The sequence below is a fragment of the Equus asinus genome, chromosome 27, assembly GCF_041296235.1.
Source record: "Equus asinus isolate D_3611 breed Donkey chromosome 27, EquAss-T2T_v2, whole genome shotgun sequence".
NCBI classification, from domain to species: domain Eukaryota; kingdom Metazoa; phylum Chordata; class Mammalia; order Perissodactyla; family Equidae; genus Equus; species Equus asinus.
The window spans coordinates 12,522,386-12,546,105 of record NC_091816.1 but is presented as its reverse complement, the minus strand read 5'-3'; the positions used below and the strand labels follow the sequence as shown (position 1 = coordinate 12,546,105).

The following is a 23,720-nucleotide window of genomic DNA, read 5'->3' as shown; positions in this document are numbered from 1 at the left end:
GTATACTCTTTCTATGAATTTGCTTGTTCTAGATATTACATATAAGTGGAGTCATATAATATTTGTACTTTTGTATCTGGCTTATTTCACTCAGCAAAGTGCTTTCAAGTTTCCTCCATGTTGTAGCATGTATCAGAACTTAATTTCTTTTTATGGCTGAATAATATTTCATGGTGTGTATATATACTACATTTTGTTTATCCATTTACCTGTTGATGGCCACTTGGGTTTTTTTCCACTTTTGGCTATTGTGAATAATGCCGCAGTGAACATTGGCTTACAAGTATCTGCTTGAGTCCGTGTTTCCAGTTTTTTGGTGTGTATACCCAGGAACGGACGTGCTGGATCACGTGATAATTCTATGTTTCGTTCTTTGAGGAGCTGCCCAACTATTTTCCACAGCAGCAGCACCATTTTACATTCAACCAGCAATGTTACAAGGGATCCAATTTCTCCACATCCACTCCCAAACTTTTCTTTCTTTTGTTTGATTATAGCCATTTTAGGTGGTGACATGAGCTGGGGTCTTATTATGGTTCTGATTTGCATTTCCTCGGTGACTCATGATGTTTAGCACCTTTTCATGTGCTCATTGGACATTGGTATATCTTCTTTGGAGAACTATCCAAGTTCTTTGCCCATTTTTAAATTGAGTTGATTGTGTTTTTATTGTTGAGGTGTAGGAGGTCTTTATATATTCTTTATGAAACACCTATCGGATATACAGTTTGCAAATATTTTCTCCCATTCTGTATGTTGTCTTTTCACTTTTAGATAATGTTCTTTGATTCATAAAAGTTTTAAATTTTGATAAAGTCCAATTTATCTATTTTTTTCTTTTGTTGTTTGTGCTTTTGGTATCATATCTAGGAATTTGTTCCCCGATCCAAAATCATGATGATTCACCCCTATGTTTTCTTTTAAGAGTTTTATAGTTTTAGCTCTTGAATGTGAATCACTGTATTTATTTAATTTATTTTTATTTTGAGGAGGATTAGCCCTGAGCTAACATTTGCCACCAATCCTCCTCTTTTTTGCTGAGGAAGATTGGCCTTAAGCTAACATTCGCTGCCAATCCTCTTCTTTTTTTGCTGAGGAAGATTGGCCCTGAGCTAACATCCGTGCCCATCTTCCTCTACTTTATATATGGGATGCCTGCCACAGCATGGCTTGATACGTGGTGTATAAGACCTCACCCGGGATCCGAATTGGTGAACCCAGGTGCTAAAGCAGAGCGTGCGAACCCAACCACTACACCACTGAGCCAGCCCCTGAATCAATGTATTTTGAGTTAATTTTTGTATATAATGTAAGGTAGAGGTCCAACTTCGCTCTTTTGCCTGTGGAAATCCAATTGTCCCAACACCGTCTGTTGAGGAACTCCTTCTTTCCTTACAGAATGGCACTCTTGTCAAAAGTCAAGTGGCCATAAATGTAAGGATTAATTTCTGGAAGTGCAATTCTGTTGCATTGATCTATATGTTTATCCTTATGCCAGTACCACACTGTTTTGATGTGGTAGCTTTGTAGTATGTTTTGAAATTGGCAAGTGTGAGTCCCCAACTTGGTTCTTTTTGAAGACTGTTTTGGTTAGTCAGGGCTCTTGCAGTTACCTATGAATTTGAGGATCAGCTTTTCCATTTCTGTAAAAAAAAGGCTGTTGGAATTTTGATAGAGATTGTGTTGAGTCTCTTGATAACTTTGGGTAGCATTGACCTCTTAACAATATTAAGTCTTTCTATCTGTGAACACTGGTGTCTCTCCATTTATTAGTGTCCTCTTTAATTTCTTTCAGCAATGTTTTGTAGCTGTCAGTGTACAAGTTTTTCACCTCCTTGGTTAAATTTACTCCTCGGTATTTTATCCTTAGATGCTATTGTAAATGAAATTGCTTTCTTAATTTCCTTTCAAATTGTTCATTGCTGGAGTATAGAAACACAGCTGATTTTTGTGTGTTGATCTTGCGCCCTGAAACTTTGCTGAATTTACTTATTGGACCTAGTAGATTTCTTGTGGGTTCTTTGGGATTTTTATATATAGGATTATGAATATAGTTTTACTTCTTCCTTTCCAATTTGAATGCTTTTTATTTCTTTTTCTTGTCCAATTTCTCTGGCTAAAATTTCCAATACAGTATTGAATAGCAATGGTGAAAGTGAGTAGCCTTGTCTTGCCCCTGATCTTAGGGGGAAAGCTTTCTGTCTTTCACCATTGAGTATGATGTTAGCTGTAGGTTTTTCATAAATGCCCTTTATCATGTTGAGAAAACTCCTTTGTATCCCTAGTTTTCTGAGTCATTTTATCATGAAAGAGTGTTGGATTTTGTCAAATGCTTTTTCTGTGTCCATTGAGATGTTCATGTGTTTTTTCCTTCATTATATTAAGGTGATATAGTGCATCGATTTTCTTATGTTGAACCACACTTGCATTCCTGGGATAAGTCTCACCTGGTTATGGTGTATAATCCTTTAAATTGAATTATTTTTTAACAAAATCACTTTGATTGCCCTTGAGAATAGATTATAGAGATAAGAGGTAATGTGATGTGGACCAGGTTTTTAGCTGTGGAGGTGGTTGAGAGGAGGTCGCATTTTGGTTTTATTTTGAAGGTAGGGCTAGCAGTATTTACTAATAGATTGGATGTGAAGTGTGAAAGAAGGAGAGGAGTCAAGGATGATTCTAAGGTTTTTGGCCTAAGCAATCAGAAGGATGGAGGTACACTTACTGAAAATTGTAATTTCAACAGTGTGGGACAGTTTGGAGAAATTTTATACACGTTGAGTATAATATGCCTATTAGATGCTCAAGTATCTAGTAGATAATTGAATTACAAGTTTGAAGTTCAGAGGAGTGGTCTAGGCTGTTGATATAAATTTGGAAGTCATCTTTGTGCTGTAGATAATTTTAAAGCCATCAGACTGGATGTGATCCACAAGGGAGTGAATGTTGATGGAGAAGAGAATGAATAGGTCTGTGACCTGAATCTGGAATGCTGTGATGTTTAGAGTTTGGGGAGGTAAGGAAGGACCTGAAAAGGATACTGAGAAGGAATTCTTACTGATGTAGGTGGAGGCTCAAGGACTGTCACAGAAACCTCATAAAGTGTTTCAAGAAGGTGAGAGTGACTAATTATGTCATGTGCCGCTGTTGTATTGAGCCAGATGAGGACTGAGAATTGACTATAGGATGTGACAACATGAAAGTCATTGGTACCCTTGCTGTGAGCTCTTTGGTGGAGTGGAGCAGTTACAGTGAGTTGGAGAGACAATGGAAGGAGTGGAAATGGAGATGGTAATCTAGATGACTCTTTTGAGTAGTTTTTCTGTAAAGAGGAGAAGAAGAATGGAGCAGTTAGCCAATAGCCAAGTTTGTTTGTTTTTTTAAGATGGGAGAAATTGCAGTATGTTTATATACTGATGGGACTTTTCGACTTTTCTGGTAGACTAATAGAGAGGGAAAAATTGATGATCCTGGGGAGAGGTGAAAAATGCCCTAGAGGAGATGAGAGAGTGTGGAATCTAGTGCATACATGGAGGGGCTGGATTTAGGAGCACAGATAGCTCAAGGGGATATATACCTATCTATATCTACTAGATACATATATATTTCTCGTCCTCCATAATAACATGGGCCAATTCCTAATTCCTTATTTATATATATCTTCTGTAGTTGGCAAGCTGGAGACGTAGGAGAGCCGATAGTATAGTTCCCAGTCCGTGTCTGAAGGCCTGAGAACCAGGAGAGCCAATGGCATATGTTTCAGTCCAAGTTCGAGTCTGAAGGCAGAAGACTAATGTCCTAGCTTGAAGACAGTCAGGGAGAGGGAGTGAATTCTCCCTGACTCAGCCTTTTTGTTCTAGTCAGGCCTTCAACAGATTGGATAAGGCTCGCCCACATTGGGGAGCGCAATCTCCTTTACTCAGTCTACTGATGCAAATGTTAATCGCATCCAGGAACACCCTCACAGACATACCCAGAAAAGTGTTTGACTAAATATCTGGGCACCTCATGACCCAGTCAAGTTTGCACAATAAAATTAACCATCACAGTGAGTATATGGGCATAGATATAATTATGTGAATACATTTCAGGGTAGGAACTTGTGAAAGTTCTTTTTTGGTTGCTTCTATTTTGAGTGAAATCTGAAACAAGGTCATCAGCTGAGAGTAAGGTTGGGGGAAGAGTTATGATAGGTTTAAGAGGAGAAAGTATGAAATAATTATCCTAGAAGGGGAGGGTAATAAATAGATTAGTGAAAAGTTGTAGAATTGCTAGGAAGCTTGTGGGTCCACTTGAGGTTGGTGGTCACAAATTTAAGGTGAGACCAGTCACCATGGTTGTGTTTTTTACCTGCTCCATTCCTTCAGCTGCGTAGGTACAGGCACAGAGTAGGCAGAGAATTTGTTTTGTTCAAGGTTAGAGTTTTGTCAGGAGAGAATAATGAAGCCAGAGACAGGCGATAAAGTTAAGGGAATAAGCAAGGAAATGGGTATAACTTTGCAATTTAAACAAGGAGGAAGTAGGGACTACTTGGGGGTGAGGAGACTGAAAAGGTAAAAGGATTTGGATTATAGGTCCTAGTTGGATCAAAAGATTGTTTGAGTTGAGTTTCTAGAGGGAATGAGCTTGAAAAATAGGAGATGTTGATCGGAGAGTGAGATGCTTGGAATTGAGATTCTGGAAGGATTCAGTCGTTGGTAATAACATGGTATCCTCATGTGGACAAATGAGTGGAGCAGGGTGTGGACAAGATTATTGGAGGAGGACTAGTCAGAAAACTGGGAGATACTATCTTCCTCAGAAATTGTGCACCAACAGTCGTGACCCACTGGACCAATAGAGGGGGAGAAAAGGTAGGATATAGATATAAATGGCTACAATACTGATGGTGATGATGATGATAACGGTCCATTAACACCCAACTCAAATACCCTCGACTTGATCTATGTCGAACACTGCAAAGTTAGGTATTGAGTTAGATATGGTTATGTTGCAACTGACGGTCAACACATAAGCCCTTCGTGGACTTCTGTTCTTTGAGCTAAGTATTCTTGTAAGAGTGGCAGGTGATGTAAGTCATCTTTTCTAGTTGTCAGTTTGAAATCCGTCACCAAAGGTTTATTATAATGCAGCTTTTGTAGAAGTTTTTCTTGGTTTTCTGTGTAGGCTTCTTCTTTGGCTTGTTTTATCTCTCAGGACTGAGAATAATTTGATGGTGAGAAGGCAGGCAGAGAAGTGGGAGTACTCTATGACCTAGTAATTTCATATCTAGTTATTTTATATCTTATAGAAATGATAATATGAATGCCTAAAGATATACACATACCCACAAGGGTGTTCATTAAACATTATTTGTGATGAAATTTGCAAGCAACCTAATTGTCATCAATAGAGAATAAATTATGATAAATAAAATGGAATTTTATAGAGTCTTTAAAAAATCATATCAAGAAGTGGTATTAGGGGGCCAGCCCAGTGGTGCAGCGGTTAAGTTTGTGCATTCTGCTTTGGCGGCCGGGGGTTTGCCGGTTCGGATCCTGGGTGCAGACCTGCGCACTCCTTATTAAGCCATGCTGTGGCAGGCGTCCCACATATAAAGTAGAGGAAGATGGGCATGGATGTTAGCTCAGGGCCAATCTTCCTCAGCAAAAAGAGGAGGATTGGCGGCAGATGTTAGCTCAGGGCTAATCTTACTCAAAAAAAAAAAAAAAAAAGTGGTATTAGGTTTTACTTTTCCCATCCTGTCAACAGGGATGCTTTCAGTTGCAACTAATGGAAAAACCAGATCAAACTGGCTTCAGCAATAAAAGGTATTTATTAGCCTATTTAATTGATACGTTCTGAGATAGAGTGGTCTTCAGACAAGTTCAGACTATTTTTCTGACCTGTGCTTGGCCCTCTTCCATGAAGAAGGCGTGAAGGTGCTTTACCTTCAGCGTGATTTCTTGTATGGTTGTAAGATGGTTGTGTGCCTCTGCCGTGGCTGTATATTTCTTCCTTCACATCTGACAGGAGCAAAAGTATCACTTCCCATACCATAGAAGGAGAATCCTCAGCTTTGTTACGATTGGACCACCTTGATCTAGTAATTATGGACGAGGGACAGAGACCAGAGAACTGAGACCTGGGTTATAGTTCCTATCCCTGAGTCAGTTGTGTGGCAAGGGAAATGGGATTTCCCTGCTGGCCTTAAAGCAGCTGAGTTTTGTTTCTGGTACTGGTGATGAGGTCAGTCCCATTCAAAAAGCTTTGCTGAGGGCTAAGTGGATTTCTTACCCTCTTCTTTCCCAGTATTAAGATAATCAGCCTCTTGATGCTCCTCTCATTCTTGATTTTACTAAAACTGTGAGGCTGTGTTTATACTCAGGATCCCAAATTGGAAAAATATAAATCACTATTGACTTCCATATTTACAGAGGCCCTTCATATTACTCTCAGATTGCAAGAAAGAGGTAGACAGGAGGGAGGGAATAGGAAGGGAGGGAGGGAAAGAGAGAGAGAGGGAGAGAGAGAAATATGCTTCTGAGAAAGAAACTATAGAATATTAAAACTCTCCCTTTACATACCTGACCTCAGTTCCATTCTGTTCCCTCTACGGGCCCCTGTTAACCGATATGTATCCTCCTGGATTGTTCTTTGCATTTACATATACACAGAATTTCATTTTATATTTTAAAATTTAAATGGTAACTACTGCTGACACTTAGTTTTTTCTGTTTCATTTAGCACATATGTTATAGAACTTGTCATCTTAATATATATAGTTCTGTTTTATTCTTTTAGTGACCAGTTATTATGCCATATTATGGATATGTCATTGTTTTTCTAACTATTATTTACCCTACTAATTGCTTCTAGTGTTTTTGCTATTACAGATTGATGTAATGAACATTCTTTGCATATATTTGTGCATATGTGTGTGTATTTTTTCTTTTTTTTAAAGATTTTTATTTTTTCCTTTTTCTCCCCAAAGCCCCCTGGTACATAGTTGTATATTCTTCGTTGTGGGTCCTTCTAGTTGTGGTATGTGGGACGCTGCCTCAGCGTGGTTTGATAAGCAGTGCCATGTCTGCGCCCAGGATTTGAACCAACGAAACACTGGGCTGCCTACAGCGGAGCGCGCGAACTTAACCACTCGGCCACGGGGCCAGCCCCGTGTGTGTATTTCTATAGGATAGATATAGTCGCTGGCTTGAAGGGTATGCAAATTTAAAATGTTAATAACTTCTACAAAATGTCTTGGAAAATGGTGAGACCAGTTTCTGTTCTCTTGCAAATATTTTATATGATTAATTTTTTTAATATTTGCTAATAATGGTGTATCAGAATTATAGACAGTTTTGTCCTTATTTATTTGTTTATTTTTTTGAGGAAGATTAGCCCTGAGCTAACTGCTGCCAATCCTCTTCTTTTTGCTGAGGAAGACTGGCCCTGAGCTAATCTCTATGCCCATCTTCCTCTGCTTTATATGTGGGATGCCTGCCACAGCATGGCTTGTCAAACGGTGCCATGTCCGCACCCGGGATCTGAACCAGTGAACCCCGGCCATCGAGGCGGAATGTGCGCACTTAATCGCTGTGCCACTAAACCGGCCCGTGTCCTCATTTATTGAATACTTTGTTCTTTCTTAAAGATTAGAAATGCCTCCTTTATTATATGTCAGATTTCTGTATTTACATGGATCTATTTCTGGACATGATATGTTTTATTCTGTTGACTTAAGTCTCTGTTTTTATACAATTCCGCACTATTTTAATTACTGTTGTTTTGTACTGTTTCATATTTAGTAGAGTGAGTTTTCCCTTATTGGTCTTATTTTTCAAAAAAGTATTTACTGCTCTTGAGCGTTTTCTCTTTCTGGTGAACTTTAATATAAACCTGTGTGGTTCGATGAAAAATCCTGCTGACATTTTTTCTTGATATTGCTGCTTGATTGTATTAATTTAATTAATTTATTAATAGTTTTGAGACTAACTATCCAGGAACTCAGTGTACCTTATCTAGCCCTCTTTTGATGTCTTAGTAAACTTTTCTAGTTGTCTTTAAAATGTGTCTTACATATTTTATGTTAGCTTTATTTATTGGTAGGTTGTCATTTTTGCTGTTAGTGAGTTTAAATATAATTTATTATTTTCTGATTGATTCTTGCTCATATATAGAAAAACTTAATTTGGTATACTTATCTTGAATCTGGTCGTCTCAGGAGTGTTTGTTCTTTTTAATCAAATAGATAGATTACCAGACTTCAGAGAGATACTGGGGAAAAATTATTTTAGGAGACTTTAGCTTTTTGATAAAAATTAAGCTTACCTCTTGTAAAAGCTGGTTAGTAATAGCAATCAGCCTCCTTTAAAGATGATTTTGTTTCTTTTTTTGATAAAATACTTAGTATATGGGAAGATTAAGAAAGAGGATGGTTTTTGAATAATTTATTCATAGGAAAATAAGAAATTGGAATAATTTCTCATTCTCCCCAAAATAAGTGGAACCAGTGACCTTTTCTCCTGAGCCTACTTCAAACCTTTGTTTCTTTCTGACCCCGTTGTTCTTGTCTCTGCGTTTTTATGATCTCTTCCACCTTTGTTCTGATAGGCCAGCTCCTCAAGGGAGGGCAGAGATTCACCCCCTCTTTAGGTCTCCTTGAGGCCAAGAGGATAGAGGTGTGGGATCTTCCTAGTTTGTAGCAGGCATAATAGAAGCCATTGGAAAAAATAGCAAAGCTTTGTTGCTTCTGGAAATTTTGATGTGTGGCATGAGACATCACCTGTTGGCACCCGATCTACTTTTTCTGTTCATTCATGAAATGAAAGCACCGAAGTATAGTGGAAAGAGAATTGGCCTGGAAGATAACTTTTGTCTTCTAGGAGGTGTACAACCACCACATTGCTGATTTTTCCTTTTATTCATTTTATATAAACTTACCCTGTCTGAAGAGACTGTATTTGAAGTTCTTATGAAAGATTTGGCAAAGATTTTGCATTGGGCAAATTTATGGTTGCTTTTATTTATTTAGGTAACATTGATTTATAACACTGTATAAATTTCAGGTGTACATCATTACATTTCGCCTTCTGTATAGACTACATCGTGTTCCCCATCAAAAGTTGTGTTGCCATGTCTCACTGTACACATGTGCCCTTTTATCTCTTTCACCATCTCTCCACCTGCTTTCCATCCTGGTAACCACTAATCTGTTCTCTGTATCTATGTTCCGCATATGAGTGAAATCATACAGTATTTGTCTTTTTCTGTCTGTCTTATTTTGCTTAGTTAGTATAATACCCTCAAGGTCCATCCATGTTGTTGTAAATGGCAAGATTTCATCTTTTTTATGGCTAAGTAGTATTCCATCGTGTGTGTGTGTGTGTGTGTGTGTGTGTGTGTGTATGTCACATCTTCTTTATCCATTCATTTGTTAGTGGGCACTTAGATTGTTTCCAAGTCTTGCCTATTGTGAATAATGCAGCAGTGAACATGGGGTGCATATATTTTTTCAAATTAGTGTTTTTGTGTTTTTTGGATAAATACCTAGAAGTGAAATAGCTGGATCATATGGTAGTTCTATTTTTAATTTTTTTGGAAATCTCCATATTTTCCATAGTGGCTGCACCAATTTACATTCCCACTAGCAGTGTACGAGCGTTCTGTTTCCTCCACATCCTCTACAACACTTATTTCTTGTTTTTTAATAATCGCCATTCTGATGGGCATGAGGTGATATTTCATTGTGGTTTTGATTTGCATTTCCCTGATAATTAGTGATGTTGAACATCTTTTCATGTGCCTTCTGGCCATCTCTATATCTTTAGAAAAATGTTCAGATTATGGTTACATTTATTTATTTAATTTATTTATTTTTGTGAGGAAGATTGGCCCTGAGCTAACATCTGTTGCCAGTCTTACTCTTTTTACTTGAGGAAGATTGTTGCTGAGCTAAAATCTGTGCCAATCTTCCTCCCTTTTATGTGGGATGCCGCCACAGTGTGCCTTGACAAGTGGTCTAGGTCCGTGCCCAGGATCTGAACCTGCGACCCCCGGACCGCCAAAGTGGAGCATGTGAACTTAACCACCATGCCACCGGGCTGGCCCCTGATTGCTTTTAGAATTGTATATTAATTTTGTAATTTCTTTTTCACCTAGTCTCCATTTTTATCTTTAATTCTTCTTCCCACACTTAAATTTGTCTTATTGTAAAATTTATGCAGTTTTCTTTCTACCTGGCACTGCTGAATTTCAACCCAACACAGAGCTTTGCATCCTAAAGTTAAACATCACTCCCTTTTAGTTAAGTTATAATTTTCTGTTAAATTGCTATTTAATGTTATTTTGATTCTTATTCTGATTTTTAAAAAGTTTTGTAACTAAATATATGACGTTTGAAACTTTTGGTATTGTGTACTTTCTTTGGCTATTTTGTTTCTCCTTATAATTTACTTTTATTTAAGATAAGAGATTAAAGAAAGAAAAAGATTGACCACATAATTTTGTTTTCAATTGTTTTTGTCTGTTAGTTAGAACATATGTACAGAAATCTTGATTTAAATAGGCTTAAAAAATAAGGAAGTTTATCATTAAAATGTAACTTGAAGGTGGGTAGTCTGACTTGAACACTGCTTTAATCCATTGACTGTGGCTCCATTTCTCGTTTTTGCCTTCTGTGTGTTGGCTTTGTCCCTAAGTTGGCTTTGTCCTCTAGCTGACGTCCTTCATGGTGGCAAAGTGGCTGTAGAAAGCCCAGGTTTACGTTCTCAAATAGAGGGCATCTCTTCTGGTAGCCTTGTTACTAGAACAAGACAGTGTTATTCTCAGAAACCTTCCTAAACACCTCCTCTTGTGCCTTATTGGCCTGAATTGTCATAGATTTTATTCTTAAACCAAATCCGGGCCTGAATTTCTGAGTCCTCATTGTAGCGAGGGGAATAGGGTTACCTTTAGATCAGTTGGGTTTACCATGGGAGCTGGGAGTGGCGGCAGCTTCCCTGAAGCACATTGGCTTTGTGGGTAACTGGTCATTATCTTAATTAAATTTATGGTACCGTAGAAAGGGTGCAGGGTGGAATGGATGCTGGGTAGGCAACCCTCAATGTCCAGTTGATAATGGGTCCCATAAAGTTTCATCTCAGACCACATGAAGTAACAGTAATAAATATAAAAGGAAAAATAGGCAACCTAAGCAAGTTTTAAATTGACTTACTTGAAAACTTTCTCTGCAGTTTCCCGTTTTATAATGTTTGATTTCAGCTGACTGGCTATAGCTACTTACAGAACAGAGGAAATTCATTAAAAATAATGAATTATTCAGTTGGATAATGAAATTCAGTTATAAAGCACTTCACTGTGCTGTGGATTCAGTTCAGGTCAAGTTCTGTTCCTGGTTTATGGACAGTGTGGCCTCTCACCATGACGCAGCTTAGAAAGGCTTTTATCCTTTTCCCTTGTTGCTAGCATTTTAATGGCATTTTATTGTATTTATTTGATTGGTTCCATTTACACTTTACTTCAATTGACTTTATTAATACAGAATGCTTTTTATATATTTTTTATTATATAAAAATTACTATATAATATTTGACAGTTATGAAAATCTGGTAGATACCTATAAAGAAATAGTTTTCATGAGGAAAAATTCATCCTATTACTTTTTAAAATTGCAGTGACTTAACTGTAGCCAAACCAAGGCTAATAGGTGGTCTTATTTAGCTTGTCTAGTTTGCTTGCTTGAATTATTTGAAGGGGAATTTAGATTAGCAGCAATAGAATAAGGCAAGTCCTGAAAGCCTCTTTAATTAGGGAATTTAATGAAGGCTTTGTCATGGATTCTTTGGTTTCTCTTTGTTTTCTTCCATCCCTTCCCCTCCTATTTATATTATTGCATAGAAAAGTAGAAAGGAATTCTCAAAAACAATACAAGAGATTGCCTTGTAAATTATATCTTTTACAATAAATTATAGGTTGTGTATGTATATATGTGTGTGTGTATATATGTATGTATATATATAAACTAGTTGCTAGTATATTGGTAAGTATAGAAACACTCAAAGGGTGAGGTTGCATTTTCAGAAAATATGTAATATAATAAGTTAAAAGATATCTGCACCCTCATGTTCATAGCAGGTTTATTTACAACAGCTAAGACATGGAAACAACCTGTGTCCATCAATGGGTAAATGGATAAAGAAGTTGTGGTCTATATATACAATGGAATGTTATTCAGCCATAAAAAACCTGGGGAAATCCTGCTATTCAGATGGACAACGTGGGTGGACCTTGAGGGCGTTATGCTAAGTCAAATAAGTCAGGCGGAGAAAGACAGGTACTGTGTGATCTTTAGCAGAATCTAAAAACAAAAAAACAACCCAAACTCATAGAAAAAGAGATCAGATTTGTGGTTACTAGAGGAAGGGCTGGAGAGTGGGGATTGGGGGAAGGAGAATTGGAGGACGGTGGTCAAAAGGTACAACCTTCCAGTTATGAGATAAGTACTAGGGATGTAATGTACAACATGATGCGTATAGTTCCACTGCTATATAGTGTATATAAAATTTGTTAAGAGAGTAAATCCTAAGTGTTCTCATTATAAGGAGAAAAAATTTTTTTTCCCCATTTCTTTTTATTGTATCTATATGAGATGATGGATGTTAACTGAACTTATTTGTGGTAATCCTTTCATAATATATGTAAGTCACACCTTTATGCTATATACCTGAAACTCATATAGTGATGTATGTCAGTAATATCTCCATAAAACTGGAAAAAAAATAAATGAAAAGATATCAAACCCTAAGTTTTTAAAGTTCATTGCACTGTGGATTAAATTTGAAAGGCTTTTTTAACTGGAAGCTGCCTCTCTTAGTGAAAATAACGTAATTGTATAGGTGAAACCCTAAGAGTCTAAGCAAAATTAGGGCATTGATAACCAAATTGAATTGCTGAAGCATTTAAGCTGCTTTGGTTTTATAAGCTCTCTGTATTAGGTTATTTGAAAACACTTATTAATTCAGTCTTATAATTTATCAGTCATTGAAATTTTCTTTATTCCTTTCGACACACATGAGAAGTTAGATGAGTATACAAGTATTACTATTGTAATTTAGATTATAGTTGGAAACCTCCTAAATATAGTTTGCTTAAAGAGAAAGAAAATAGATGCATATTAAAATATTAAAATTCAGTTTACTCCTTGAGTCAGGTCCGATGGGTAAGAATGAAGTCTTCTTGTGTAAATGAATCCATTTTCTCTTTTCTGTTTGACTGTATCATTTGAAAGAACATTCTACCTATGAAGCGCTGCAGTGCTTAATTAACTTTTGGTAAGTTGGTATACTCTGTGTAGTCTGTTTGGGTTTGGTATCTCTATTTGCACCTGTAGATTCTGGATCCCTCTCAGTATACAGTAGAGGGAATGAGGTATAAGAGCAGTAAAAGATCTTTCACCACTCCTATCAATGTACCAACTCAAGTACAGCTGCAGTTTAGAAGATGTGGCATTGTGTTTATCACTGTTCATCTTCACATCAACCCTGTGGTCAGTAAGGCAATTAATATAATATAGAATAATAGTCAATATATTAAGGCGAGTAATAGAATACATAATGATAATATATAATAATCCCACTTTACAAACAAGGAAATGAAAACTTAGAAAAGTAAAATGACTTATGCAAGGTCACATGGATGCTAAGTGGCCAAGTATCAAAGCATAATTTTCCAAAAAATTGAAGACCAGTTCTCATACAAATATAGAATGAACATGTCACATTTATTCATTTCTTTAATGAGGGAGCCAACAGGAGATAAAGTTGGTTCAAAGAGGAATAAAGATTGCACATTGTATTAGTCAAGATTCTCCAGAAAAACAGAGCCAATGAAATATATATAGATATATAGAAAGAGATTTATTGTGAAGGATTGGCTCATATGATTGTGGAGGCTGAGGAGTTCCGAGATCTGCCGTCAGCAAGCTAGAGGCCCAGGAAAGCCAGTGATGTCGTAGTTCCGCTCCAAACGTGAAGGCCTGAGAACCAGAGGAACCAATGGTGTAAGACCCAGTCTATCTGATGGCCCAAGAATCAGGGACCAGTGTGGTAAGTCCCAGTCTGAGTCTGAAGGTCCGAGAACCAGGACTGCTGATGTGTGAGGTCAGGAGCAGATGAATGTCCCAGCTCAAGCAGAGAGCACATCTGCCCTTCCTCTGCCTTTTTGTTCCTTCAGGCCCGCGACAGATTGTATGGTGCCCACCCGCTTTGGTGAGGGCAATCTTCTTTACTCAGTCTACCTATTCAAATGCTCCTCTGGAAACATCCTCCCAAACACACCCAGAAATAAAAGTTTGCCAGCTCTGGGCTAGTAGTATTCTTTAGCCTAGTCAAGTTGACGCATAAAACTGACCATCACATATAGACGTTGGAGAAAGAATTTTGGGATGAGATTGCTAGGTTAGATGCAAAGCTGTCCTACAAGGCAATAAAAACCATAGGCTTTGAGATGATCTTTTCTACTGGACAGAATTCAGTTGCATCTTTACTAGGCAAAAGTTTGCAAGTTAACGTGTAGCTTCATAGAGTCTGAGTTTTTAAACAATAGTGAACAATGAGTCAAATGAAGGTATGTTCCCTAATGACATAATCTTTGGGAGGGCTTATGCTCCTATATGACATTGAAAGGACATACTGCCCTCTCTTTGTCTTACTTCTAAGTTTTGGATAATTTTTCTTGACACAAAGCAACATTGGAGCCTAGGTTTTTTTTTTTTTTTTTTAAAGATTTTATTTTTTACTTTTTCTCCCCAAAGCCCCCCAGTACATAGTTGTATATTCTTTGTTGTGGGTCCTTCTAGTTGTGGCATGTGGGACGCTGCCTCAGCGTGGTTTAATGAGCAGTGCCATGTCTGCACCCAGGATTTGAACCAACGAAACACTGGGCCGCCTGCAGCGGAGCGCGCGAACTTAACCACTCGGCCACGGGGCCAGCCCCGTGGAGCCTAGGTTTTTTGACGCCAAGTCCAGACTTCTTTCTCCTGTACTTCCCTGCTTCTTCATAGTATAGTTTTTAATACTAGAGCAGTCTGCTAACTTTTGCAGAATCAGCTAGCCTTTGTTATTAGTTTTCCCTTGTGCTCATTGATGATTATTAAGCTGTCTTCCCCGGAGAAACATTGTGAATATGTGAAAATATTCTGAAATTCAATGGGTATTTCTAACATTTCCATAAATGCTCAGAGAGACTAATTGAAATTATAGTTTATGTACCATGACTACTCTTTTATGACATTTTGTTAGCAAATTTCAGAGTCTTTGTAAAAATTGTTGTATTTTTGATTAAATAATCAGAATTTATAAAACTGTATTTCATCAGATTAGCCTTTGCATATTTTGAACAAAAATAGGATTGAACCATTTTAGGTAAGTACAGATTTGTCCACATTAAACAACATAATTGCCTCTTAGAGTTGAACATTGAACTCCTTATTAACAATTTGTTCCTGGACTTGAAATGTTTATCTGTATGTGCCATTTAACTTAAAAGTGGTTTTTTTTTTTTTTATGCTTGTCAAAAAGGTTGGGATACTTTATTCAGTTTAGCCCTCAAGCAATTAGGCAAGTCAGTTACCATGGTAACAGTAGGTATTAATTTCCTTACCTTACTGAGAGGTTTTTGGAACAAAGAAATCTCTGAGCTAATCCACTGAAACCCTCCTTTCTATGAGACTGGTGTTATGTCTGTCCGTTCTAGAAGATGACACCATTCTAAGTGGAAAAATGTACTCTTGAGATGAATTTCTACTCTGCCAGAGTAGAGTAGAGTGTGGTTTAGAAGCTGGGTAGTTAAAAAGTTATTCCTTCTTAGCTAACGTGGAATGCAGTTACTCTTAATTTTCCTAGATTTGTTGGTTGTTATAGTTAAAAAGTTATTCCTTCTTAGCTAACGTGGAATGCAGTTACTCTTAATTTTCCTGGATTTATTGGTGTGATTTTTATTGACATGAACTAGAAGTGGCTTCAGTAGACAGCTTGTCCTACTATCTAATTGCTATCAAATAAAATCACTTAAGATGAATTTCTTTCAAAACATAATTCATAATTTTGGCAGATAATCTCTTAACATTTAATTAGCTAATGTTACTAACCCTAACCCTATAATAAGCCTACTCATTTACCTGTCAGGAGGTCCATTTTGCAATTAATTTATCAAAAAGGCTTTACCAAGAAGTGTCATTCTTAGGTATTTTATCACTGTATCATGGTGATTAATAAATAGCTACAGTTGTTAATAGCAGCATTGGACATTTTCTAGTCTTAGAGCATTTTGTCTGTGTTCTATGGCAGGAGTTGGCAAACTGGCTGGCGGGATGCATTTGACTTACTGCTTGTTTTTGTACTGTGAGTGAAATGGTTTTTATGTTCTTAAGTGGCTGAAAAAAATAAGAATATTTCCTGAGATTTGTATAAATTCAGATTTTATCGTCTATAAAGTTTTATTGGAGCATAGCCGTGCTTCTTTATTGTTTATGGCATTTGTGTCACAACGGCAGACCTCAGTAGTTGTGACAGAGACAATCTGCCCATGAAGCCCAGAATATTTGCTGTCTGACCCTTTAGAGAAAAAGTTTGCTGACTCTTCCTGTTCTATAGTATAAAAAAATATAGCCTTGATTGTTCATTTAAATAAAACTCTCCCTCTTTTATTGGCATATTTTCCCTCTTGATGGCTAAAAGTAACACATGTTCTTATAGAACATTTGGAACATCTAGAAAAGTATAAAGAAAAAAATTTAAAAAACTATCTGCAGTCATGGGATAACCACTAATATTTTGGTATACATTATGCCCGACCTTTAAAAATATCTAATATGTATATATGTATACACACATACACAAATACACACACATTTATTTTATAAAATTAGAGTCTCACCTGCTTTTTTCACTTGATAAATTATAAGAACATGTTTTTAATGACTGCATAGTGTTCTATTTTATGTCTGTACCATAATTTATTATTTAATCATTTTTCCATTGTTGGATATGTAAGCTGTTCTCAACTATTTATTATTATAAATATATGTTGCATTATATAATATTTTAAATACTGTTATACATATGAAGGATGACTATCTTTGTATATAAATCTTTCTGAGGAATGCTGTGTTTTGTTTTTGTTTTTTGTTGAGGAAGATTGGCTCTGAGCTAACTTCTGTTGCCAGTCTTCCTCTGTTTTGTATGTAGGATGCTGCCCCAGCATGGCTTGATGAGTGGTGTGTAGGTCCGTGCCTGGCATCCAAACCTGCAAAACCCAGGCCACTGAAGCAGAGCATGCAAACTTAACCACTATGCCACTGAGCTGGCCCCATGAATGCTGATTATTTTTGTAAGATTAATTCTTAAAAATGAAACTATGTGTAAAGTGGTTTGAAACCTGGAGAAGTATTTTGAGGGAAATTTTGATATTGCGTGAAAATCCTTAGACTGCCTTCATGAAGAGAAGATGGCTTCTCTTCCTAGGCTCTGGTTAGACACATTAATTTTCACACTAGACCATCAAACAAGTCCTTTTAATCATTTGACTGTGAAAGCATATGTTTGATACTCGTAGTTGATGGGTTGGAAGAACTGGGCCAGCGCCCCACCCACTCTGGGTTCATAGGTTTTCTCATGATTCTGCAGCACAGGCAAGTGAATGGTTTTCTGTGGGCGCTCCCAGCGTGATTTTTGATGCCACAGAGAAAAGCGGAGTAATGCTGCAGGCCAGTGTGAGTTGGTACAGTAGACTCAGACATGGGGGTGAAAAGGAGAATTGCTCCATCCTTAGGATAATTCACTTCTTACTCCGCTAATTAAGTAGGTGCTCCCGCCCACCACCCTGTGTCCTGTGTGTGCCTCTTCAGGGAGCTCCATTTGTTAGCATATTCCTGCTCTTTTGCCACCAGTCATTCTGTAGAGTAGCTACAAAAATGAACCCAAGTATTTCACTCAAAGAATGATTGGTGAAAGGGTATTGACTTTTAAAATTCCTGGGGACGCCCACACCAGCTGCTAGTATCGATCTGTTTGCAGCAGAGGTTGTAAACTGAGAGGGCTTCAGGCCAAATTTTGGCCTGCAGAGTGGTCTTGGAAATTGATATCAAGTGGAAGATTGCATTGTAACATCCAATTCTTTGTCTTCTTTTGAAAAATTGGGAAGTCTGGCGACACTGGGCGCATGGTGACTATTGGTAAGAGTTAGCTGCGGCAGAGTTAGTGGTTTCCAGTTTGGGCTGCAGCATAGTGCTATGGGTTATAGGTAATGCGAGGTTTTGATGGCTGCATATTTTTTATAATTTTCAAATGTATAAAGCATTTAATAAAACATTCAAAGATTTATAATAGGTAAAATTATATTTGAACTTCCTTCATGAAGAAGATCCTTTTGTAAACTGCTTGAGTTCAGAACATGTGTGGCTGTGCATAATAAACATGGTCAGAAAGAGTTATTTTATGGCTGAATCAGGTAGTACTTTCTCCTGACTTTCCTGTTAAATAATTTCCTATCTAATTATTACTTTAATTGTGTCTATGTATGTTATTTAATCATTGGGAAAGATAGGTGTGTTCGTGTACATAAAATGCTTTCAATTGTATTTGTCTTAATTTTCGTAATTTTACTGCTAACGTAGAAAAGATCATGATTGTTAGCTAATGATTATTTCATGATATTTAGTTTTTTCTAATAGAATACAATTAATTTTGTTAATTTTCTTGTTATTTAATTTTTAATTATTATTTATTATGGGCTTTTGATGTGACAATTTGTCAAACCTTGATTTTGATAGAATTTCATAGTACATTTGTTTTTAGCATTTAACTAGTGCTTCTATCTAAAAATAATTAATAATTGAACATATGCAATTGAGTTGATTCAATAAGGGAAATATAGGCCTTCATAACTTCAGAAACTCATTTAAAAGATATTTTTGATTACCTGGAAGTGTATTTGTTAAGTTTAAATTTTTTTATTATTAAACTCAATGAAAATAAATATTTCACTACACTCAGTTTTTATTTAGTCTTCTTAATTAAAAAATTTTTTTGGATAAGATTTGTTAAAAAATATTCATATAAGAATTCGGACAAGCTAAAAATTCACAAAAAACTTTTCCCATTAAAATTAAAGACCTACAGTATTTTAAGTACTTTATATTCAAATAGATTTAATTTCTACAGATATTTACTTTCCCACTATAATGTCTAATTTATTGATTAAAGCTGGAAAGTAGTCTGATTCTTGAGTTAACATAATAGTAAATATTTAATCAATAATTAGTCAATAAAGATTATCTCAGAATAGAATGTGATATTCCCATAGTTCTTCATTTTTCAGCCTAAATCAAATGAAATAGGGGTGTCAAACAAAATACTCTGGTACCTTTTCAAAAACATCTATTTTACTAAAAAAAGATTTGAACTTTTGAAAGTATCTTTGAGCACAAAATAAGAACAAAGTTCTTTTAAGAGATTGATACAAGTGATCATCGGATTGAGTTCAAGAAACTGGTTACAGGATCACACAACTAATAAAGCCCAGATATCTCACTATTTTACCAAATCAGCTCTTTTTTCCTGCCTGTGTGGAACACTATGTTTGGGACCAGCGAGGCAAAGGATGTGGATGGAAAAGTTGCCATTTTCGACTATTCTGTTAGAAGATATGTTGCGAATTTGTTAAAGACAGAACACTAATCCAGAAGACTCAATGAAAAAGGTGTTCATGGCAGATCTGAATCCGTAAATACTGGTACTTGTCCTCAGTTAGGAGGCTGTGTAGAATCCTTGAAGAGAAACACCGAGAAGGGAGTTACTGCTTGGCAAAGAAGTTCCAAAACCAACTGGGGATGAAATATGCAAAGTAAACAATGAATAATTTGAAACATATAAGATATTATGGAAACTGGAAGTTTGGGACTGGTAATAACAGGAGGGTATAAAGGCTTTACGTTAAGTTCAATATATATAAAAAAGCCTGATATGCCAAGTACTGTGTTGTCTTATTCACAGAGAAGCTCTTGTTTATTAAAATTTGCCTGTAGTTCTGAATTCCACATTAAATGATGTCATAAAAATGGTGAACCTAGTGAAATCCAAGCCTCTACAGTGCCTTCTTTTTAGCTTTAGGTGAAGAAATGTGATTAGTCATTTCATTACTGAAGAGTGTTGATGGTCCAATGGAAGATTTATAAGCTAAAAGGAAAATTTCAAATTATTCTATGTGAATAATTCTTACAGGTTTGTTGAGGTGTAGTTATTGGCTTCAAAAAATGGTATTCTTAATTGACATTTTGAGCACTTGAATGAGCTTAATCAAAAGTGCGATGATCATACGGAAAATATATTAACCGTGTACTGACAAAATTTATGGATTCAGAGTAAAATTTTGGTTTTGGAGAGTGAAGTTAAAATAGTTTTAGAAGTGATGTGTAATTGGTGTTATTTGAATCCTAAAGAAGAGTTAATACTAGTAGGACAGAGTCACCGTGTGCTGAGACAGAGCTGTAGCATGATATTGAAATGCTTATATAAAAAATTCGTTTTGAATGCTTATTTACATCATCAAAAGAAATTAGCACATCTCTCAGTAGAAGAAAAGGAGGAGCTATTAGATTTAAAGAATTTTAGCACCTTTGAGGCACAATTTTAAAAAGATTGAATTATTGGAATGCTGGCTAATGGTGAAAAAGGAGTTTTCAGTGCCTTGGAGCGAAGCCTCCTCTTTTGCCGTTTGCTGTCACTTGTGCTAACAAAGCTTCCTTGTGATGGTTACTGCGTTAAGAAAATGTTGTTAAAAGGTCTCGGGAGTCGTGTGTAGCCATTTTAGACATAAACCTGACACAGAACAGTCATGTGCATCTAAACAACTTCAACTTTATTTAAAAGGTTTGAAAATTTTAATTTTATAAAGAAGTTATAAAAGTTTTACAGAATTTTATATTCACACTTGCCGATCCCCTTCCCAGTATGCCATAAAAATATTTTCATTTTCTGACAGTGCCGTGAACTAGAAAATGTTGTCAACTCCTGGGGTAGATCTTCATTTATAAATGAAGTGGACAATCAAGAATCATCACGGATGTGAGGAAAATCAGCAGTTATCAAACTCAATAAGCTGAATAGTGTCACCCTTGATAAAAAATAATTTCTAAACAAAAAAGAACTTAAAGTCCTGGTAAGTATTATCAGTGGATTCAACAGGAAATGTATTAACAAAAGAACTGAAAACTGTGGAAAAGGAAAATTGGAGGGTGAGAAAGGAATAAAACATAATTCCCCAAATAAAATGCTCAATAGAATTGTTGTCGTAGAAAAATATGGCTGATAACCAAATAGGTATTTGTTGTACAGCTATGTACCGGGGGTGCTTTGGGGAGAAGAAGAAAGAAAAAAGATTGGCAACAGATGTTAGCTCAGGACCAATAAAAAAAGGTAAAGACTGTAAGAGAACATCTACGAACTGCTAAGAGATTGTTTCACTCAGCCAACACACTGTTCTCCTATCTATTTGAAAAATACATTTTCACATATGCAGGGAATCAGAGTTTATTATCTCCGTGTTCTACCTGAAGAAAACAGTTGAAGAAAGTCCTCTAAACAAACAATAGTCAGAACAGAGATGCGATATAGGGTAAGATGGAGGGCAGAGGAAACTATAGTAAGCCATATATACGTTTACATAGGTGTTTAAGTTTGTCTACACATTTATATTTAAATGGATGATGAAATTTGTAACATAATGTTTAGAAAACAGTAAGAATTCTTGAAATAGAAGAACAATACTAAGAAAATTGACAGGCTGTAACTGAAACCGCATCAGCAAAAAACCGTCGTTAGAAGGGTGGAGAAGTAAAAACGTTCTAAGAGTTTTGCCTTGCTGGGTAGAGGGTAGTGCAAATGTAGGGTCTGGGTGGGGAGGAGGTATAATTTTATTATTTTGCTTAGATAGCACTGTAATAGTAGGATGGGAAAAAAGTGAAATTTTAACAGTGACAAAGGGAAAAAAGAGTATGAATGATAATTTCACCCAGTCTGAAAAAAATAGAAAAGAATAAGAGGAAACTGAAGAAAGTAAGATAAATACTAATCAAAGTAAGATGAAAGGGAAAACTCAAGTTCTTACACTGACTGTGAATGAGATGAATTTCCCTATTGAAAGAAAGACATGTTCAAATTGGGCTATTCAAAACAAAAACCAGAAAAACAAACAACAACAAAAGTCCCAGGTGTGTGTTGTTTCAAGACAGCCTTTAAAAAAGTGATCAAGGTTGAAAAGTGGCAGATAGTGGTGGATGGATAGGCAAGATGATTCCAGGGAAGTCCAAATCAAAGGAAATCAAAATACATTATTTATTTCAAAGAGGAATTTAAGATCCTTTAATGGTACAACATGAACCATTATGAAATGATGAAAAACTTGATTTTAGAAAAAGATGTGTCAAAGTTGTTCATATTCAACAACATAACAGCTAAATGTATACATAAAATATTCTATTATTCAATGACTTGGATCACTTCCAAGAATAACCTTTAACTGATTAATGATTAAAATCCTGAAGTATGTTGAAGAATTTCCTATTGAAAATTATTCCACAACTTTGATTTTCGGTGTGCTTTTTATCTGTACCAAGGTGTAAGTAAATTTGACAAGGATATTGGGTTTGTAAACAACTTTACTTTCAAATTCTTTGCCTGGAAACATTTAGAAAGAATTTTGTAAGCAAAAGAGAACATTTACATCTAAAAATTAGACGTTTCAAATTAAAATGATTTTAGTATTATAGGTGGCTGTAGATAAATTATTGAAATTTATTTCTGTTTTGACAGTATAAATGAATTACAAAATTCCAAAATTTTATAGTTATTTTTATAGAGTTGTATATTATTTGTAGAAACTTCAATTTTCTGGCAGTTTTGCAAATAAATGATGTACTCTGTGTATTGCAAAAACTTGTTTTCCAGTTCTATAAAAATATATTTTAACATTAAGAATAGACTCTCTCTCTCTATATATACACACTTTGGGATTAGCTTTTGATTCTCCTGTCAAGGGTTTTGAATTTGTGGCAACTATGAACTCATTAATAACCATGAACATTTGTAAAATGCTTTATAGTAAATAAAGCATGTATATTTTACATATTTTATCTTCTTACATATAATGCAGGTGGTGACACCAGGGACTTGAGTTGTCAATTTTGATTCAGTGAATCAGAGATCTTACATAGTGCCAGACTTTGCTAATGATTCAGAGAATACAGGCAAGCATCAAGTGCAGATGGAATATTTTTTTATTTGGAGGAACCCCAAACTGTCAGACACAGGTTCCAAAATTGTGCTTTTCTTCTGCATTAGGCCATGTTATGGTTTTGGACTAACAGAATAGTTTTAAGCAATGTGTGTAAAAAAAAGAGAAATTGCACAAAGGAAGAAAGTTGTTTTGGTTTTAAAATTCCTCTGTTTTATATTCTCTCTCTTTTTTGTTTTTGGTAAGGAAGATTGGCCTTGAGCTAACATCTACTGCCAGTCTTCCTCTTTTTGCTTGAGGAAGACTGTTGCTGAGCTAACATCTGTGCTACTCTTTCTCTGTTTTGTATGTGGGACACCACCACAGCATGGCATGACAAGCAGTACATAGGTCCATGTCTGAGATCTGAACCTGCAAACCCTGGGCCACAAAGTGGAGCATGTGAAGTTAAC

The 23,720-nt window shown here is 36.1% G+C and overlaps 1 protein-coding gene across 10 annotated transcripts in view; it reads left to right on the top strand.

Annotated features, from left to right (window-relative positions):
* Nucleotides 1–23,720, top strand: part of WRN (WRN RecQ like helicase) — a 123,751-nt gene that overhangs the window by 1,034 nt on the left and 98,997 nt on the right. For 9 of the 10 annotated variants that reach the window (XR_006520832.2, XR_006520834.2, XM_070499637.1 and 6 more), the window contains exon 2: nucleotides 21,019–21,195. The exons of the other annotated variant lie outside the window; for it this stretch is intronic. The gene's annotated coding sequence lies outside the window, so the exon portion shown is untranslated. The remainder of the gene's footprint in view (nucleotides 1–21,018; nucleotides 21,196–23,720) is intronic. 10 annotated transcript variants of the gene reach the window in all.